General features: G+C 35.5%; 1 long non-coding RNA gene across 3 annotated transcripts; it reads left to right on the forward strand.

Annotated features, from left to right (window-relative positions):
- The first annotated feature begins 716 nt into the window (after window positions 1-716).
- LOC129747751 (uncharacterized) lies at window positions 717-7,694 on the forward strand. 3 transcript variants are annotated; one of them, XR_008737568.1, is made up of 5 exons: window positions 718-1,216; window positions 1,292-1,405; window positions 1,637-3,688; window positions 3,772-3,894; window positions 3,972-5,377. It is a non-coding gene; the product is annotated as an uncharacterized LOC129747751 (long non-coding RNA). The 3 variants fall into 3 exon arrangements; XR_008737567.1 differs by adding an exon at window positions 6,345-7,694 and having other exon boundaries at window positions 732-1,405; window positions 3,972-4,373; XR_008737566.1 differs by having other exon boundaries at window positions 717-1,405.

A 7,694-nucleotide genomic window follows, 5' to 3' on the forward strand; every position in this document is an offset into this window, starting at 1 on the left:
TTTATAAGATCTTTAATGCCGCTGGAAGTGTTCGTGATATAATGCTGGTAGTTTCACTAAAACTTATAAATTTTGGAAAAATAACCTCACAAACGACCGTGTTTGTCGACCGGGTATTTTTCCTTGCTCAAATGTGCGTGAGAAATGTCAAAAAACAACTGTAATGACCATCTCGCGTGAGCTTTCGTTATGTCGTATGAAACATCTTGAAAATTCACAGAAAATTGCTTCAAAAGTTATCAAAACAACTTTAAAATTTGTATTGCACATATAGAATATATTGTCCAGGCTACAAATATTCTAAATGGAAAGAAGTTGCAACTAGTTTAAGTCAATTTCTGTTTTTTTTTCGCAATAAAACTGTTTGTTTACATTTTGTTTCATACGACGTAATGAAAGCTCACGCGAGATTTTGGAATAATTCTGGACTGGACTGGAAAATTAACCTTAAAAGCGACCATGTTTTTAGACTTTTTTTCCCATCTTAATCCGTACACGAGAGCAAGTGCGCGTGAGAAATGTCAACTTAAAAATCTTTTATTCGAAAAAAATTGTTGAAAAACTGCACTGAATTTGGAATATTTCAAAATGTATGTTTCAAATCCATTTCTCTTAGCTTCCGATATTTTTTCCCTTTGACATTCAACCAACTTCTTTGATTCAAAGTTTTGTTAAAACCATATTTCGAAAGTAATTAGTTTACTAAATGAAACCATTCTTCAAAAAACTATAATTTTGAATAAGGGTCATTTCAATGTTCCTTAACCAATGCCCAGTAAATAAAAAATAATTTCGCTGTAACTAAACTAATATATTGTCGCTGAATCCCCAAACCGGAGTTATCGTCAATGAGCGCTGGCGACATTTCCCTGTCAGGAACGTTTGCTCAATCGGGCCGATTGCAAAACAGACATGGCGGTACTCGAATTCTAGCGGTTAGAATTCGGTCGGTTATCGGCTCGATTTCCATCCGCCTGCTCGATTGCTCGAAAACAGACGATATTTATCGCAGTGCTGCATGAAAAAACGAAACACAGGCAGTTTTCAATCGCAGCAATATGGGTGCGTGTTTCGTTTTGGTGCGAGATGGTTATGAATTGTGTTGTGAAATTTGGTCGCAGTTCTGTTTCTGCCGTTTCCGCTGTTTCTTTTCAGAAATGCTTTTAGCGGTATGTAGAAGAAGCCATTGTCCGGCGATAATTTAATAAAAAGCGAGGTATGTTTGATTGATTGAATTCTAAATAATCAAGTTTTATTTATATCATTTTCTAACCCTTAATTGTCCCCATAGAAAACATCGAACCATGCAAACAAAGCTTCCAAAGAAATGTCCACACTGTACAGGCTCTGGTGGAATGCTATCCCGGACATCGTATCCGGATCCGGATCCCGGACACGCTCTAAGGTGGGTGGCTTCCCTTGGATTACTTTTAATCAGTTTTCGGTGTGATCCTTCAAAAGGGAAGCAATGTCACAATTATTTACTATTTACTTATTAAAATGATCTTTTTCAAGATTGAAATTTTAATTCTTGTGGATCAATTCAAGAAACAAATTTCGAAAATGTTTGATTGATTGAGTTCTAAATAATCAAGTTTTATCAATATAATTTTCTAACCCGTTATCGTCCCCATAGAAAACATCGATCCATCGAATTCCAAGGAAATGTCCACACGGTACGGTATCCAGATCCGGATCCCAGGCACGCTCAGAGGTGGTGGCTTCACTTGGATTACTTTTCATCTATTTTTGGTGTTATACTTCAAAAGGAAAGCAAAGTGAGTACCGTTGTCACAATTATTTACACAGAAAAAAATAATGACTATTACGTGTCATTGAATATGCTCGCCTTTAAAATAATTCGACCTGTAATTTAAAAAACATTTAGTTTTAAATCGGAAATGCCCTGTAACAAAAGGAGCAAGACAGTTGCCGTAGTTTTACTGGTCGAAAAAAATTACGTGCTGTTGAAATACGCGTCGTCCAATAATTTTAAATTGCAAACTAAAAAAATGAAGTCTGCCTGGCATCCCAGTATTCGTCGAAAGGAGAAACGTCAGAAATATCTCGCGCGGACAGTTTCTTTGTTTTGATTTGGTTCTCTGTTGTTTTTACTTTGCATTCTCTGTTGTTTTTTTCTTTGGCCCAACTTGCGTACTACACGGACAGAAAAAACAACCCACTCTAGGTACTTTTGACGTAAATCGCCACCTCAGTGCAGGAACTTACTAGTAGGTTAAAACACAACAACCTAGAAGTAGGTAGTTGTGCTTTAAGGTACCAGTGGGTAGAAATGACTTACTTCGTTAATTTATGGGGAAAATGAAATAGTTCTATAAAATTAATGTTTTATTATTTTTGTAATGAGGAATTCTTCCCAAGAATATGTATTTCGGATAAAAGGTTTGTTTTATCAATATTTTGAGGTGAATATATTTATTTTTTTTTTATGAGGATGGAAAAAGTTTTACTTTTCACATACATTTTGGAGGACATACTTTCGGCTAAAATTTTCGACACGTTGAAGAATTTTCCGCCAGTCGTTGCTGTTGCTGGTTACATAAAAAATTTCGAAGGGTTGGTTGGTTCCCTAAGATGGGATAACACTATAAAGGTCCAACCTTAAGTTATTCCGGAACTGACGGCAACAAAATCATATTCCGGCTATCTACTCTCTGGACTGTGCTTGACCTCCATGACATACTACGGATGGTTTATCCGTAGTTCCGGCCAGAATCGGAAGAGTAAAGATGGTCCATGTTTTCTCTATATTTCCACTACAAATTGAAAAAAGAATATGGTCAATAGATTATCAATTGGATTGGAAACACAAAACTTACAAAATTTCGTTTTCGGATGTTTGCTGGGATCCGTTTCTGATGCTGTTCCTGTTCCTGTCCTTTTGTGGTTCATGCTGGTTTTCGATTTGATCTCTCGATGGTGCTAAGAATAATAAGGTAATAAGGTCGAATTAAGTTCCATCGTCAACTTCCGAACTGCTTTCAGCCAGCCGCTAGAAATCCTCTGGTTTTGTTTGTTGTAGCTGAAATCTCCAATACCAACTGGAACCGAGCAAGACTTGATGCTGCGGGGCCACTCGTTGGTCATAAAAAATTCTCCGTCAAACTGTTACGGCACTGTGAAAGAAAAAAGGAATTGCCGGAACCCTCTTACATTTGTCTTGTGACTGGAACTCTAGAACACTGGAAAATCCAGTGTTTTCTGTTTTATTAGCACTGAAAATTTAAAGCATACTTACCGGAAACTCGGTCTGGTGGCCTCTTACTGTTCAAGGATAAAATATTTCTGCCTTTCAGCAAGCTCTGCCCAAAAATTTGCAGCAAATCGACACACGCGTCGACTAAGTTGAGAAAAAAAAATGTCTGCCAATAGAAGAAAGATTATTACCCATCCACTGGGTACTTTGCTGAAAACCTCCAAGTAGATTAAAACTACCCACTCAAAACTACGTACTTTGGGCTTAATAGGCATCAACCCAGTAGTGAGTAGTTGAGTGGGTAGTTTTGTTTTGTCCGTGTATCTGTTGTTTTGTGCCGGAACAACTCCAGCACTTGCTCCGTACCGTGTTTTTTTCCTGTCGACCAGACCAGAAGAGATGCAGCGAACCGAGAAGTTCCGGTAGGCCAAAACAAATTTGTGCATCCTGGAACTACTTGAACATCATCCAGTAAGTGTTGTTACGTTAGCGACTGAGTGATTTCAATAAATTTGATTTTTGTAAATGCTCTTCCTTTTTTGTTCATACTTCAGACCGGATTTCGAAGCGGCTGAATGCAGTAATAACTCAGTTCATCTGTTCCTCCTCCGCCTCAAGAGAACCATTAGTGGATTTCGATAGGGAGGAATATTACCATGTCAAAACGCGGCGAAAGGGTGAGCTTTTTATTTAATTTTATTCCCTTAAAATAACTTCCTAATTCTGTTTCATTTGTCCTTCCCGTTACAAGCAGGAGTATGAGGGATGCGTCTCCTGTATCGCTGATGTAGAGAACATTGAAGCCCGCAAGTTGAGGAAAGTATGCCACTGTGGATTGCCGAAGGTCACGAGTCTGCAAAGTTCGTTCAAATACGCAATCTGCCGTTTCCGATTGTATGTGGCGGATGTTAAACGATTTACACTGCAGCTCCATGCATCGCGCTGGGATCCGGAGTTGTCTACGAAGGGATTTTAAACACATCAACATGAGCAACGAAAGTACTACGCATGAATCTGTAGTGCTATTTTTTCCCCTGTCGATCCATCTTCTTAGTGGCGAAATTCATTTTAGAAAGGAACCAATACTGTATCTCCTTTTTGTTAACCACCTGGATCAATTTTAGCTGATGGAATAGGCTCAAAAGTTTTGCTGATGGTAAAGTATAACGATTTATTTAAGAAAAATAGAATTGTCCAATACCATCATTGCACACTTAGATAATTATTGGATTGCCGATTGATATGAATACTTTTTAGGCAATACAAATTTAGTTGTTGATCTATCGGTTTAAGGCAACCCCCTGGCAACTTGACGTTTCCCATACAAATCGCGTGTGCCAGTTTTTTCTGGTTCTCTGGTTCTGTCAAATCGAAAATCGAGCTACTTCACATGTCGGAAGGACCCATATTGAAATGTGTTTTCTGTAACTGATTCAATAACTGAAAAAAAGTTTTGAATTTGGAACTTTTTGCTATGTTTTATGTGAAGTGAATCTGTTTTCAAAAGTTTAGTCCAAGAAAACGAATAGAGCGTTAATTTGTGTGTCCTACATAAGGTTTAAAAGTTCTGGACTGCTTTAAATAAATTACTGATATCCGGCAGTTTTTTGGGACAACTTTACCTTCCACCGAAACTGTTGAAGACACTCAAGCACAATAAATGTAAAATACAACATTACCGCATCAATCATTAAGTGATTGCCATAAACTGCGATGCATATGAACATTTTAAAATGACAAAACAATCACATTATAGCAGAACTTTTGCCATTTTATGGAAAAACTGTTCCTACACAATACATAAATCGGTAGAATATTGAATGAGATTGACCATTTCGGTAAAAAACTTTTTTTTATTCATTCGAAAGTTATGAATTTGCCTGATTCGTACCACATTTAATAGTGTGCCCTTTCCATAAGCATGACTCGAAAAGTATGTAAACAAGCGGCACGCATGCGACATCTGCGATTTTGAAACAGACACACGAAACTCGACCGAACTGTCAAGTTGCCAGGGGGTTGGTTTAAGGTGGATGTGAGTAGTTAATCAAGCTAAGCTAAGCTAATACAAATTTAGTTGTTGATCTATTTTTTGATTTCCTTTTGGTTGCTAATTGTTTCCCCCAATAAAGATACTGTTAATAAATTTGCTGTTAATAATATTGTACTTTTATTGTGTTTTAGTTTAAATTAAAATCACTTGCCATTCACTCAAACAATAATTTTTACCGATAAATCAAAAAGTGAACGAGAGGCACGGTTCGAAATTCTAGGCCTGTAATTTTCAACCAGCCTGTAAAAATATTGACTAATGTCATAATAAATGTCATGTAAATTTTTTTTAACCTGTAAAATTACGGTAAATGTCCTGCTCCTTTTTGTTACAGGATATTTGCCGTAATTCTACAGCTTTAATTTTTTTCTGTCTACTATTTACTTATTAAACTGATCTTTTTCAAGATTTAAATTTTAATTCTTGTGGATCCAATCTATAAACACAAAACAAATATTGATAATTACGTGTAACTGAAAGTTGTTGCCTTTAAAACAATTCAACAAGTAATGGAAAAAAATCGTTTTGATTTAGCACTACCTATCAGACAGAAAACACTATCTCTTCATTTAAGTTTGCTTTCTCTTTAGAATAATTTTTTAGAGAGTAATAGAATAGTACAGACTAGAACTAATTAATTCACTTGTTACTATCGAATTGTATTTCCTTGACCCTAACTATGATTTTATATCGATGGGCTGACGTTAAATCAATAAAGCACACTTACAATATTAAATAAAAAAATGATTTGATTTTACAACAAATGTCCTGTAACAAAAAGGTGCATGACATTTGTCGTAGTTTTACCGTTCAAAACAAATTACAGCGTAAAAATTACAGGTTCAATAATTATTTTCAAGTTTTCAATCCCACTTCATCAATTTCCTGTTCTGTTTATAAGTAGACGATATCAATCACGTTATTTAAGTTAGATTTATTATAAGTTTGAGCTAGGCTTCTTAATATATATTGATAGATGATATGAACTAACACCTATTTTGCTTTTCCTTTTTTCTCTTGTCTTTTTGTATTTCTTTTCATGTTGCCTTCTGATGATGGCGAATTCGCGTCAAGTTTGGAAAACTCGAACAACCCTCAAGCCATCTCTTCACAACATTGGGTGGTATGAAAAAAAACAAGTTATTGCTTTTGCTAAACTAAATCGAGCAGTCGAGCAGTCGCTTAAAGCAATTGCTTCGGTTGTTATGAATAAAGTTTTTTTGACAGCTGTTTTCTCAGTCAGGAGCTTTTACTTTTAGAACAAGCTAGTTTGGTATGAATAAAGCTCAAATCTGAAGCAATTGCTCGACAAATCTCCTAGCTATTGCTTTATTTTCTAAGCATGCTCGGTAGCAGACTTTTCCAATAAAAAATTCTTTAATAACGTCATGAATTTATCAAATTAGCAATATTTCACTTCAAAACAATTCAAAAAGGCATTTTCAACTTGGATAAAGAAAATTCGAAGTGATAACCCAACTTTTTTCATATTCCTGTCGTTGTATAAAATCATTCGTCTAAGATTAAACAAATCAATTAGTAAATATTTCAAATTAAAAAAAAACTGGCTATAGTGAAAGAAGTCCCAATTGGCTCAAAGTAAGAAATAAATTGTAATAATTTAAAATATTATACAGATCTATCATTTTTATATAATTTTGTTATAATCCTAAGATTTAAAAAATATCTAAATTAAAATGCGCGCCTATTACTATTTTTTATACATCGGATTATCCCGATCCGAATACATGTGGAAGAGCTTATGATAAATATTAAAGTTAGGCAATTTTGTGTTTGACAATATTCGAATATGTTTTCATTTTTCTTTAAACATCAACATACGAGCACGCATTTACAAAAAAAAATTCCGGTCGTTCTTACACCCACCAACCGCTTCGTCGAGTTCAAGGCTACTTTAGCCGTACTTTTCAATTTTCTGATCGTCTTCTTTCATTTTACTTTAGAAAACTTCAGATTCTGCTGGTTGGATAGCTCTATTTTTCGAAGCAAAAGCTATGTTCTAAGACTTTAGTACACATCCGCTTAGAAAATGTTTATTCATACCAAACTAAGCAAATGCTTTGGACTTTTGCTTTGATTGATTTCGAGCTAAGTAAAAGCTATCGAAGCAATTGCTAAACCTTATTCATACCACTAATTGTACCCCGAAGATGGATTTCGCATGATGTGGTTGTCATCCCAAGGATTTAATCAACACCTGAAAATGGACGAATTGCTTAACAAGAAGAAGCTTGCGCCAGACATCGCAATGTCTTGTAGCAGAAGAGGTAACAAAAAATAAATTAGAAGAAAAAAACGGAAAAATAAAAAACAAATGAAACAAAAGTCTCTAGCTTTTTGTAAACAAACCGAAAAACCTAAATGAATGGCAACCATGCTAATCGGTCCAGAAACGGCTCAAAA

This window comes from Uranotaenia lowii, chromosome 2, assembly GCF_029784155.1.
Source record: "Uranotaenia lowii strain MFRU-FL chromosome 2, ASM2978415v1, whole genome shotgun sequence".
Taxonomy (NCBI): Eukaryota; Metazoa; Arthropoda; class Insecta; order Diptera; family Culicidae; genus Uranotaenia; species Uranotaenia lowii.